Raw genomic sequence first — 14,256 nt, forward strand, 5'->3', positions numbered from 1 at the left:
AAACTGAACGGAATATAAAAACAGGAAGGTATTGCTAACTCAGTAATTAAAGTACATCTGGAATATGGTGAGCAGTGAGGAACAATACACTGGCATTGGAGGCAGTCCAGAGAAAGGAAACTAGTTCCAGGATTCTCGACAGTGTGGAGGAACAGAGGAATCTTGGGGTCCACGGCCATAGATCTCTCAAAGTTCCTGCCCAAGTTGATAGAGTTGGAAAGAAGGCATAAAGTGTCTTGGCTTTCATAGGCAGGGAAATTGAGTTTAAGAGCCATGAGGTTATGCTGCAGCTCTATAAAACTCTGTTTAGACCACACTTGGCATATTGTGTTCAGTTCTGATCACTTCATTATAGAAAGATGTGGAAGCTTTAGAGATGGTGCACAGGAGATTTACCAGGATGCTGCCTGGACTGGAGGGCAGGTCTTATGAGGAAAGGTTGAGGGTTACAGACCTTTACTCATTGGAGTGAAGAAGGATGAGAAGTGACTTGATAGAGGTGTGCAAGATAATGAGAGGCATAGATAGAATGGATAGTCAGAGACTTTTTCCCAAGGTGGAAATGACCTTTACGAGGGGGCATAATTTTAAAGTGATTGGAGGAAGGTATAGGGGAGATGTCAGAGGTAGGTTCTTCATACAGAGTGGCGGGCATGTGGAATGCGCTGCTGGCAATGGTAGTGGAGTCAGATACTTTAGAGACTTTTAGGTGACTCTTGGATAGACACATGGAGGATAGTAAAATGCAGGGTATGCAGGGTATTTTGTTTTAGAGCAGGATAATAAGTCCACACAACATTGTGGGCCAAAGGGCCTGTGCTGTGCTGTACTGTTTGATGTTCTATATTCTGTAGCTGATTTTGGGCAAGGAGGAATTTTCTTATGAGGAAAGTGAGTACAGACCCAACCTATTCAAAGAGCTCTGAAGGATGAGAGGTAGCCTTGAAACAGATGGAACTATTAGAAGGCTGGACAGGGTCAATGCAGAAAGGTTGCTTCCTTTGTGGGAGGATCAAAGGGTATAATCTCAGAATAAGGGGTCACACATTTAAGTGACAGATGAAGAGGGTGCCTTCTTGCAGAGGGTGGTGAATCTGTGGAATTCTTTACCACAGGGTGCTGTCAAGGCTGGGCACTAAGTATGCTAAATGCTGAGGTAGACAGATTTATAATCAGTACAGGAATGAAGGATTATGAGGAAAAGGCAGCAAAGTGGAGATGTAGATAATCAGATTGGGGATGATCTCACTGAATAGCAGAACAAGCTTGATGGGCTGAATGGTCTACTTCTGCTCTAAAGTCCAATGGCCTTATGGTGGGCTCAGCAACCTCCTCGTGAGCAGCAAATGACTCTGCAACAGGGCAGTAGACACAACAGGAAGAACACCATCTCAAAATTTACCTCTCACACAAGCACCACACCAACTTTGCAATACATCAACCAGTGGAACAGTCTCAGACAAAATCCCACCCTAACAGCACTGCACGTCCTTGCACCACTCCCCCAAGGACCACAGCTGTTTAAGAAGATGGTTAACAACCAGCTTCCCTATGGTCTACTGAGGATGGGCAAGAAAACAGTCATAGAACATAGAACATTACAGCACAGTACAGGCCCTTCGGCCCTCGATGTGCTGACCTGTCATACCGATCTGAAGCCCATCTAACCCACACTATTCCATGTACGTCCATATGCTTATCCAATGACGACTTAAATGTACTTAATGTTGGCGAATCTACTACCATTGCAGGCAAAGCGTTCCATTCCTTTACTACTCTGAGTAAAGAAACTACCTCTGACATCTGTCCTATATCTTTACCCCTCAATTTAAAGCTATGCCCCCTCGTGCTCACTGTCACCATCCTAGGAAAAAGGCTCTCCCTATCCACCCTATCTAACCATCTGATTATTTTATATGTTTCAATTAAGTCACCTCTCAACCTTCTTCTCTCTAATGAAAACAGCCTCAAGTCCCTCAGCCTTTCCTCGTAAGACCTTCCCTCCATACCAGGCAACATCCTAGTAAATCTCCTCTGCACCCTTTCCAAAGCTTCCACATCCTTCTTATAATGCGGTAACCAGAACTGTACGCAATACTCCAAGTGCGGCCGCACCAGAGTTTTGTACAGCTGCAGCATAACCTCTTGGTTCCGGAACTCTATCCCTCAGTTAATAAAAGCTAAAACTCTGTATGCTTCTTAACAGCCCTGTCAACCTGGGTGGCAACTTTCAAGGATCTGTGTACATGGACACCGAGATCTCTCTGCTCATCTACACTGCTAAGAATCTTACCATTAGCCCTGTACTTTGCCTTCTGGTTACTCCTACCAAAGTGCATCACCTCACACTTGTCTTCATTAAACTCCATTTGCCACCTCTCAGCCCAGCTCTGCAGCTTATCGATGTCTCTCTGCAACCTACAGCATCCTTCGTCACTATCCACAGCTCCACCGACCTTAGTGTCGTCTGCAAATTTACTAACCCATCCTTCTACACCCTCATCCAGGTCATTTATAAAAATGACAAACAACAGTGGACCCAACACCGACCCTTGCGGTACACCACTAGTAACTGGTCTCCAGGATGAACATTTCCCATCAACTACAGAATAGAAAAGTACTCGTGGTAGGGGACTCGATAGTTAGGGGAATCGACAGGAGATTTTGTGGGCAAGATCGGGATTCCCGGAAGGTATGTTGCCTCCCTGGTGCCAGGGTCCGGGACGTCTCCGATCGGGTGTATAAAGTTCTAAAAGGGGAGGGCGAACAGCCAGAAATCGTGTTACATATTGGCACAAATGATATAGCCAGAAATAGGTTTGAGGATATAAAAAGTGATTTCAGGGAGTTAGGATGGAAGCTGCAGAGCAGGACGAACAGAGTAGTGTTCTCTGGTTTACTACCGGTGCCACGAGATAGTGAGGTGAGGAACAGGGAGCGGGCGCAGCTGAACACGTGGCTACGCAGCTGGTGTAGGAGGGAGGGCTTCAGATATGTTGATAATTGGGATGCCTTCTGGGGAAGGTGGGACCTGTACAAGAAGGACGGGTTGCATCTGAACTGGAAGGGGACCAATGTCCTGGGTGGAAGGTTTGCTCGAGTAGTTCGAGAGGGTTTAAACTAGTATGGCGGGGGGTGGGAACCTGAGCTGTATACCAGAGGTGAGCGTTGATGCAGGTGAGGCAGTAGCAAGAGGTAGACCAGCTAGTGGGAAGGATTTTCCTGGGAAGGAACCAAGGGATCGGTTAAAGTGTGTTTGCTTTAATGCAAGGAGTATCAGGAATAAAAGTGATGAACTTAGAGCATGGATCAGTACCTGGTGCTACGATGTTGTGGCCATAACAGAGACATGGGTTTCTCATGGGCAGGAATGGTTGCTGGATGTTCCAGGGTTTAGAACATTTAAAAAGAATAGGGAGGGGGGAAAAAGAGGAGGGGGTGTAGCACTACTAATCAGAGAGGGTATCACAGCTACAGAAGCTTCCTTTGTCGAGGAAGATCTGCCTACTGAGTCAGTATGGGTGGAAATTAGGAACAGCAAGGGAGTAGTCACCTCGTTAGGGGTTTACTACAGGCCCCCCAATAGCAGCAGGGAGATTGAAGAAAGCATAGGTCGACAGATTTTGGAAAAGTGTGCACGACGTAGGGTTGTTGTAATGGGTGACTTTAACTTTTCTAATATTGATTGGAACCTCCTTAGAGCAGAAGATTTGAATGGAGCTGTTTTTGTAAGGTGTGTTCAGGAGGGTTTCCTAACGCAGTACGTTGACAGGCCGACGAGGGGAGAGGCCATTCTAGACTTGGTGCTCGGAAACGAGCCGGGGCAGGTATCAGATCTTGTGGTGGGAGAGCATTTTGGTGATAGTGACCATAACTGCCTCACATTCTACATAGCTATGGAGAAGGAGAGGATTAGGCAGAATGGGAGGATATTTAATTGGGGAAGAGGAAACTATGATGCGATTAGACATGAGTTAGGAAGCATGGACTGGGAGCAGTTGTTCCATGGTAAGGGAACTATCGACATGTGGAGACGGTTTAAGGAACAGTTGTTGGGAGTGATGAGTAAATATGTCCCTCTGAGACAGGCAAGAAGGGGTAAGATTAGGGAACCTTGGATGACGAGAGCGGTGGAGCTTCTAGTGAAAAGGAAGAAGGTAGCTTACATAAGGTGGAGGAAGCTAGGGTCAAGTTCAGCTAGAGAGGATTACATGCAGGCAAGGAAGGAGCTCAAAAATGGTCTGAGGAGAGCCAGGAGGGGGCACGAGAAAGGCTTGGCAGAAGGAATCCGGGAAAACACAAAGGCATTTTACACTTACGTGAGGAATAAGAGAATGGTCAAAGAAAGAGTAGGGCCGATCAGGGATAGCATAGGGAACTTGTGTGTGGAGCCTGAGGAGGTAGGGGAAGCCCTAAATGAGTTTTTTGCTTCTGTCTTTACGAAAGAAACAAACTTTGTAGTGAATGAAACCTTTGAAGAGCAGGTGTGCATGCTGGAATGGATAGAGATAGACGAAGCTGATGTGCTGAAAATTTTGTCAAACATTAAGATTGACAAGTCGCCAGGCCCGGATCAGATTTGTCCTCGGCTGCTTTGGGAAGCGAGAAATGCAATTGCTTCGCCACTTGCGAAGATCTTTGCATCCTCGCTCTCCACTGGAGTCGTACCTGAGGACTGGAGAGAGGCAAATGTAATTCCTCTCTTCAAGAAAGGAAATAGGGAAATCCCCGGCAATTATAGACCGGTAAGTCTCACGTCTGTCGTCTGCAAGGTGTTAGAAAGGATTCTGAGGGATAAGATTTATGACCATCTGGAAGAGCATGGCTTGATCAAATACAGTCAACACGGCTTTGTGAGGGGTAGGTCATGCCTTACAAACCTTATTGAGTTTTTTGAGGATGTGACTAGAAAAGTTGATGAGGGTCGAGCTGTGGATGTGGTGTATATGGACTTCAGTAAGGCATTTGATAAGGTTCCCCATGGTAGGCTCATTCAGAAGGTCAGGAGGAATGGGATACAGGGGAACTTAGCTGCTTGGATACAGAATTGGCTGGCCAACAGAAGACAGCGAGTGGTAGTAGAAGGAAAATATTCTGCCTGGAAGTCAGTGGTGAGTGGAGTTCCACAGGGCTCTGTCCTTGGGCCTCTACTGTTTGTAATTTTTATTAATGACTTGGACGAGGGGATTGAAGGATGGGTCAGCAAGTTTGCAGACGACACAAAGGTCGGAGGTGTCGTTGACAGTGTAGAGGGCTGTTGTCGGCTGCAGCGGGACATTGACAGGATGCAGAGATGGGCTGAGAGGTGGCAGATGGAGTTCAACCTGGATAAATGCGAGGTGATGCATTTTGGAAGGTCGAATTTGAAAGCTGAGTACAGGATTAAGGATAGGATTCTTGGCAGCGTGGAGGAACAGAGGGATCTTGGTGTGCAGATACATAGATCCCTTAAAATGGCCACCCAAGTGGACAGGGTTGTTAAGAAAGCATATGGTGTTTTGGCTTTCATTAACAGGGGGATTGAGTTTAAGAGTCGTGAGATCTTGTTGCAGCTCTATAAAACTTTGGTTAGACCGCACTTGGAATACTGCATCCAGTTCTGGGCGCCCTATTATAGGAAAGATGTGGATGCTTTGGAGAGGGTTCAGAGGAGGTTTACCAGGATGCTGCCTGGTCTGGAGGGCTTATCTTATGAAGAGAGGTTGACTGAGCTCGGTCTCTTTTCATTGGAGAAAAGGAGGAGGAGAGGGGACCTAATTGAGGTATACAAGATAATGAGAGGCATAGATAGAGTTGATAGCCAGAGACTATTTCCCAGGGCAGAAATGGCTAGCACGAGGGGTCATAGTTTTAAGCTGTTTGGAGGAAAGTATAGAGGGGATGTCAGAGGCAGGTTCTTTACGCAGAGAGTTGTGGGAGCATGGAATGCGTTGCCAGCAGCAGTTGTGGAAGCAAGGTCATTGGGGTCATTTAAGAGACTGCTGGACATGTATATGGTCACAGAAATTTAAGGGTGCATACATGAGGATCAATGGTCGGCACAACATTGTGGGCTGAAGGGCCTGTTCTGTGCTGTACTGTTCTATGTTCTATGTTCTACCACCCTCTGTCTTCTTTCAGCAAGCCAATTTCCGATCCAAACTGCTATATCTCCCACAATTCCATTCCTCCGCATTTTGTACAATAACCTACTGTGGGGAACCTTATCAAACACCTTGCTGAAATCCATATACACCACATCAACTGGTTTACTCTTATCTACCTGTTTGGCCACTTTCTCAAAGAACTCAATAAGGTTTGTGAGGCACGACCTACCCTTCACAAAACTGTGCTGACTATCCCTAATCAATTTATTCTTTTCTAGATGATTATAAATCCTATCTCTTATAACCTTTTCCAACTCTTTACCAACAATTGAGGTAAGGCTCACTGGTCTATAATTACTAGGGTTGTCTCTACTCCCCTTCTTGAACAGGGGAATTACATTTGTTATCCTCCAGTTGTCTGGCACTATTCCTGTAGACAATGACGAGTTAAAGATCAATGCCAAAGGCTCAGCAATCTCCTCCCTGGCTTCCCAGTGGATCCTAGGATAAATCCCATTTGGCCCAGGGGACTTAGCTATCTTCACTCTCTGTAGAATTTCTAATACCTCTTCCTTGTGAACCTCAATCCCACCTAATCTAGTAGCCTGTATCTCAGTATTCTCCTCGACAACATTGTCGTTTTCTAGAGTGAATACTGTTGAAAAATATTCATTTAGTGCTTCCCCTATCTCGTCTGACTCCACACACAACTTCCCATTACTATCCTTGATTGGGCCTAATCTTACTTTCGTCATTCTTTTATTCCTTAAATACCTATAGAAAGCCTTAGGGTTTACCCTGATCCTATCCGCCAACAACTTCTCATGTCTCCTCCTGGCTCTTCTGAGCTCTCTCTTTAGGTCTTTCCTGGCTACCTTGTAGCCCTCAAGTGCCCTAACTGAGCCTTCATATCTCATCCTAATATAAGCTTTCTCTTCCTCTTGACCAGAGATTCCACTTCTTTAAACCACGGCTCCCGCGCTCTACAGCTTCCTCCCTGCCTGACAGGTACATACTTATCTAGGACACACAGCAGCTTTTCCTTGAATAAACTCCACATTTCTAATGTGCCCATCCCCTGCAGTTTCCTTCCCCATTCTATGCTCCCTAAATCTTGCCTAATCTCATCGTAATTGCCTTTCCCCCAGTTATAACTCTTGCCCAGTGGTATACACCTATCCCTTTCCATCACTAAAGTAAGCATAACAGAATTGTGATCGCTACCACCAAAGTGCTCACCTACTTCCAAATCTATCACCTGGCTAGGCTCATTACCCAGTACCAAATCTAATGTGGCTTCGCCCCTTGTTGGCCTATCTACATACTGTGTCAGGAAGCCCTCCTGCACACACTGGACAAAAACTGACCCATCTATAGTACTCGAACTATAGTGTTCCCAGTCAATATTTGGAAAGTTGAAGACCCCCATGACAACTACCCTGTCTCTCTCACTCCTATCGAGAATCATCTTTGCTATCCTTTCCTCTACATATCTGGAACTATTCAGAGGCCTATAGAAAACTCCCAACAGGGTGACCTCTCCTTTCCTGCTTCTCACCTCATCCGATACTACCTCACTTGACGAGTCCCCAAACATCCTTTCTGCAACTGTAATACTGTCCTTGACCAACAATGCCACACCTCCCCCACCTTTTACCATCTTCTCTGTTCTTACTGAAACATCTAAATCCCAGAACCTGCAACAACCATTCCTGTCCCTGCTCTATCCATGTCTCCGAAATGGCCACAACATCGAAGTCCCAGGTACTAATCCATGCTGCAAGTTCACCCACCTTATTCCGGATGCTCCTGGCGTTGAAGTAGGCATACTTCAAACCAACTTCTTGCTTGCCGGTGCCATCTTGCGTCCCTGAAACTTTATTTCGGACCTCCCTAATCTCAACCTTTTCTATACTCGAACTACAATTTTGGTTCCCATCTCTATACTCAAACTACAATTTTGGTTCCCATCATATAATTCACAAACTGCAGCAGAACACCTCTCAATCCTCAGCAATCATCAAATATGCACCTGGCAGGCTATCACTTCTCAACAGGATTAAAGTAACCCCAGCAACACTGCTTCTCATGTGTTAATTGCACACAGCCAAGCAAGAACAGATTCCCAGGATGCTGGGACTGTAGAGAGATGATTGGCTCACACATTAACTGGCTCTTCATTCTATCCAGTCTGAAAGTTCTGAGTCTTTTCACACTTGTGATTTACAGTTTGTCCCCTTCACCTTGTTCACTGTCAATCTTGACCTTCTGCCTTTCATTTATAATATATGTTTTTACCCGTATGATAGTATTTTAACTCATTATGTGCATTTTTCTATTTATCAAGCCAGCTGTTGCTAGCAAAGTAAGTGACAAAGGAAAATAATGCTTCTACATCAGAAGGTTGTATCTTTAACCCCTACATAAGAGACAAAATCTAGATTGACATTCTGGTGTAGAAGGTCAGAAGTCACACAACACCAGGCTATAGTCCAACAGATTTATTTCAAAACAGGAACTTTCGAAAAGCTTTGGACTATAACCTGGTATCACGTCATTTCTGACCCCGTCCACCTGAGTCCAACACCGGCCCCTTCACATCATTCCAGCGGAAGACAGAGGGAGGACTGCTTTGTCAGAGGTACCATTTTTTGAATGCCAGCTTATTCCCAGATCCTGTCGGTCCCATTGGCACAGCTTGCCTCAGTGTCCTGGCCAGTTATTTTACACTTCAATTATCATCAAAAACTCATGTCACTATAGGTGAGATCTTGCTGTGCACGGTGTTTTCTACATTGTAACACTTCAAAAGAAGGACTTTGTTAGCAGAGGATTTATGAAAGACTATATAAATGCAAATTCACTTTCTGATCAAAATGTCCAACATATGGTGCTCGAATTTTCAGTTGTGTTTCCTGCATAGTTAAGTGACCAAAGATGTCCACTGTCTGAAGCACTGTGGGAATCTGGAGGACTTTCTTTCAGTGTACAGGATGTGGGTAACATTGCTGAATCTGTATTTATTTCCATGGTTAGTCATTCTGAGAAAGTAGTGGGCCTCTGCAAGTTTCACTACTATGTCAGTACATTTAGGTAGATAATTCCAGGACACTGAGCTAGTGAAGATCAAAGGATTTCAGCAAATGTAATCACAAATTAGAATGGTGCAGAATATTGAATGGAAATTGAAAGCAATGGAGTTTCCAAAATATTGCAGCTAAAGCTACACCAGACTGATTTTTGGGATGGTAGGTTTTTTGTATGAGGACCGACTGGGCTGACTGCGCCTGTATTTATTGGAAGTTAGAAGAATGAGAAAAGATCTCAGTAAAACGTACAAAACCCTGACAGAGCCGCACAGACTGGATGTAGGGTTGATGCTTCCCTGGCTGGGGTAGGGTTCAGAGTAAGAAGTTACTATCTGAGGATACAGCTTAGGCCATTTCAGACACAGCTGAGGAGAAACTTCTCCACTCAGAGTGTTGTGAACTGTGGAATTCTCTGACATAGAAGGCTGTGGAGGCCACATTACAGAATATATTTTAGAAATAAATGGATTTCTAGAGGCTAACAGTGTCAAGAGATATGGAGAGACAATGGGAGTATGGCCTTAAGATGGCCAGCCGTGATCTTGCTGAATGGCTGAGTGCCCTTGATGGGCCAAATGGCCTTCTCCTGCTCCTATTTTTACATTGCCATCCACAGAGATAATCTCCCTTCATAAGCTATTGAAGCCACCTTAGTGAAAAATTGCAGTGTGTTCCATAGACTGTGCATACTGCAACCACAACTTTGATAGTGAACAGCTTGATAAAGAACAGAAGAGGTTTTTTTCTCCTTAAGGAGAAAAAGTTACTCTGTCCATTGTAATTGGTGCAACTGGGAAACTTTCTCTTTCTGTCAAACCTATGAATATTTTAACTTGTTTTGAACTTACGTTTATAGAGTCTGAGAGTCATCAGCATGGAAATAGAACCTTCGGTTCCACCAGTTCATGCCAAACATAATCCCAAACTAAACTAGTCCCACCTGTCTGCTACCAGCCCATATCCCTCCAAACCTTTCCTATTCATGTATCAACCCAAATGCCTCTTAAATGTTGTGATTGTAGCTGCGTCCACCACTTCCTCAGGAAGTTAGTTCCACACATGAACCACCCTCTTGTGTAAAAAAATTGCGTCTCATGTCTTAATTAAATCTCTCTCCTCTCACCATAAAAATGTGCCCCCTCGTCTTGAAATCCCCCATCCTAGGGAAAGGACAACTACCATTAACTCCTCTACATCCCTTATTATTTTATAAGCTTCTAACAGGTCGCCTCTCAACCTCCTCTGCTCCAATGAAAACCCCCGACCTCATCCAAAAACCAGCCCCACTCCTTCCCGCCTCCTTGACCTGTCCGTCTTTTCTCCCACCTATCTGCTTCACCCACCTCACTGACCAACCCCCACCCCCACCTCCTACCGACCAACCTCATCCCTGCCTCCTTGATCTGTCCATCTTCCCTTGACTGACCAACTCTCATCCTAACCCCCTCACCTACACTCACCTTTACTGGCTCCATTCTCCTCCTTCAGGACGAGGGTTGGTCACTGTAGTCACTGGTGTAATTCAGCAGCCATTTTGCAACCAGTATCCCTGGTTGTACCAAATGAATGCTCAGGGTTTAAAATAAAACTTCTTCCTACCTTGGTCTTTGTTCATTATGTGATGACCTTAAGTATATCTCCTTGACCTGTGAGTCTCCTCTCCACCTATCTGCTCCTTTATCCACCTTCCATCCACCTCTCCCACAATGTCTATTTATTTCAGAGTCCCATTCCCCTCCCCCATTTCTGAAGAAGTGTCCAGACCCGAAACGTCAGCTTTCCTGCTCCTCTGGTGCTGTCTGGCCTGCTGTATTCATCCAGCTCAACATCTTGTTATCTCTCCCAGTCTATCCAGCCTTTCTTTATCACTCAAACCTTTCATACCCAGCAACATCCTGGAAAATCTTTTCTGAACCCTCTCCAGCTTGATAATATCCTTCCCAAAACTGGGCAACCAGAGCTGGAAACAGTCTTCCAAAAGAGGCCTCACATTATGTATTACGTTTAATATGATTTTTTGTTCAATTTCCATCAGTGTCCCTGGTTGTACCAAATGAATGCTCAGGGTTTAAAATAAAATTTCTTCCCACCTTGGTCTTTGTTCATTATGTGATGACCTTAAGTATATCTTCTATGCTAATCTAAATAGATACATGAATGTGAAAGGAATAGGAGGTTATGCTGATAGGGCAGAATGACAGAGGGTGAAATAAAGTTCATGTAGGACATCATGCACCATTTGGGTCGAAAGGCCTGTTTCAACACTCAACTCATCACTGTCTTTAAATAGACAAAGTGCTTATCAAGCATGAATGAGTGTATATTTCCTGTCGAGCTCCCAGTCAACTAGGTTTTAACATTCTCATCCGGTGTATTTTTGATTTTGTACCATTTTCACGTTATATTTCTGACACTGTACTTTTAAATGAGCTGTGAAGATTTTAAGAAGAAAACATGATAAGGATGTAATCAGGCATTGGTGAATTTGTGGAAAGGGAGCAGCTCATTGTGATCAATTACAACCTTGATATTTTTGGAGATAATGGGAGCTGCAGATTCCGAGATAACAAAGTGTGGAGCTGGATGAGCACAGCAGGCCAAGCAGCATCTTAGGAGCACAAAAGCTGACGTTTCGGGCAGAGACCCTTTTCTGATGAAGGGTCTAGGCCTGAAACGTCAGCTTTTGTGCTCCTAAGATGCTGCTTGGCCTGCTGGGCTCGTTCAGCTCCACACTTTGTTATCTCTTGATATTTTTGGACCCTTTTCAGCAGGATAAGGATGATTAAGGAAGAGAATGAAAAAAATAAGAAAAGAACAAATAAAGAAGAGAACGAGAAAAAAAAACAAAGAAAGAAAACAAGAGAAACAGAAAGAAAGAGAAAAAAGAGCAAAGAGAGAGACTTGCACTTATATAGCACCTTTCACTATTTCAGAGCATCCCAAAGCAATTAACAGTGAATTATTGAAGTGTAGTCACTGGTGTAATTCCACAGCTATTTTGCAAGATCCCACAGTCTTTAGTTTTCAAAAAGACAATCTGCTGAATTGGCAGTGATGTGCGGACTGACCCAAACCTTCTATTTCCTTAACACTGACTGGAAATCATCCATATATGAACTTTAGCTGAAGAGAAAAATTTGGGTTTTGTCCTGTTACTCTCCAAAATTGAATATTTTACTGACATTCATGATGCAGTCATTAAAGAGTTAATTGGGTAAGATGCGGTTAGCTCCGACTGCAACTTTCCCAGTGAAAGTTGCATCATTCAAGCTGAGAGCAGAGAAAATGAGCAATAAACACTTTCTGTTGGAATTGCCTGCCTTCAATTAAGCCTCTAAATAAACCTTTCATTTTCGAATTCATTCACAGGATGCCAATGTTAACATGTTAAACATTTGTTGCCAATTATTATTTGCCCATGACAGGGTAATGAGCTGCCCTCTTAAACTGCTGCAGTCCTTGGGTCATCCTCAATACTGTTGGGAATGGATTTATAGGGTTTGAAACTGGCAACATCAAAAAGTTAGCGATATAGCTCCAAGGCAGAGTGGAAGATTAGAGGGGACCTTGTGGGGTGGTGTTCCCATGTTTCTGACAACTTTGTCTTTCCAGGTGGGAGAGATTGTGGGTTTGGAAGGTACTGTTGAAGGAGCCTTGAAGCTTTCCTGCAGTGCATCTTTCCCACAATCTGTTTATGATGTTGCTTCAGGTCGATGTTAAAGACATATGGCTCGTAATCTGAAGATGAGCCAAAAACTTTCTCAACATCCTGGCCAACATTCTTCCCTCAACTAACATCATCTACAAAATCATGCTGAACTGATTGTTGTGGGTGATTGGTTTGATTTATTGTTATACTCACATGTACCTAAGTAAAGCCAGGGCTGCAAAGAAGGTTCACAAAAGCAAGATCAACATTAGATTGCGGGACAGAAATGCTGGCAATATTTGTAAGGATTTAAAAAGAAACTGTCTCTGGGCATTGTGGGACACTCAAATTGTTCAACACATCGAAGCATGACATAGAATAATTGGCAGCGTAAACAACACTAAAGGGAAAAAAAATTGTCAACATTTACCTCACTATTTATTACTCTATACATCAGTTCCCACCTTACTTTCCTGCCCATTGTAGATATTGTCCAGTCAACCTGTTCAGGAATGTTATCTCTTACCCCAGGGAGAATGGGGGGCTTGAACCCAGACCTCCTGGCTGAGGCAAACACACTACCACATGAGCATTATCCCATAGTACTGTACAGTTACAGAGCCCATTGCAGATCTTAAGTCTGATATCGTCCACAACAATTTGCCTTCTGAAATTTGAAACCATCACTGAAAAATTCCTCAGGGCCACTGAATCACATGACAGGACCCTCCACAAACATCTCTCAGTCAACGCCTACCTGCCAAGAACCTGAAAGGCCAAGTTTGCCACAGCTTAGTGGGCGGCATACAAACTAAGTACCCAACATCAGGGAAGACACTGACTCATAAGCCCATTCCAACACACGCAGCTTTATTTTAACGAATGAGATGCATGGAACAAGGCCATGAGTGAATCTCAGTCCAAGGCCCATTTCAACCAAACAGACTGAAATCGCCCCAATACATTCACTGCTTAGTCTTGTGTATTACACTGTGCCTAAAAATAGGGACCAAGATCGGTCAAATTAAATTCTAAAGTATTGCATTATTGTCCGTAATTGACAGTTATCTATAAATGATTCAATTCAAATTTTAAATGAAATAACTTACGTACAGGATTTATAATCAATCACGTCGCATATCTGGATAGAAAAGTTAAATGGACTATATCTATACGATAATTAATTGTTGGTAATATATAAATAAAATCTATGAAGAGGAAGGAGAAGACAGAATATTTAGACAGAGAGAGTTGTGTATACACACATGTAAAAATTAGAGGTGCGAGTGAGGAGATGGAATAGCAGAGCGGAGATGAGAGAGGATAGGGGTGTCAGAAAGAAATAGATAGATTGCAGAGTTTTAATAGTGTGTTTTAACACATGTTCGGTACGTTTTCTTAGTAAGAGCTAACAGATATCCAACCAATATAC

At 43.8% G+C, this 14,256-nt stretch overlaps 1 protein-coding gene across 1 annotated transcript in view; it reads right to left on the reverse strand.

Annotated features, from left to right (window-relative positions):
• cers1 (ceramide synthase 1) overlaps window positions 1–14,256 on the reverse strand; it is a 58,604-nt gene that overhangs the window by 43,305 nt on the left and 1,043 nt on the right. The window lies entirely within an intron of this gene.

This window comes from Stegostoma tigrinum, chromosome 30 (assembly GCF_030684315.1).
Source record: "Stegostoma tigrinum isolate sSteTig4 chromosome 30, sSteTig4.hap1, whole genome shotgun sequence".
NCBI lineage: Eukaryota > Metazoa > Chordata > Chondrichthyes > Orectolobiformes > Stegostomatidae > Stegostoma > Stegostoma tigrinum.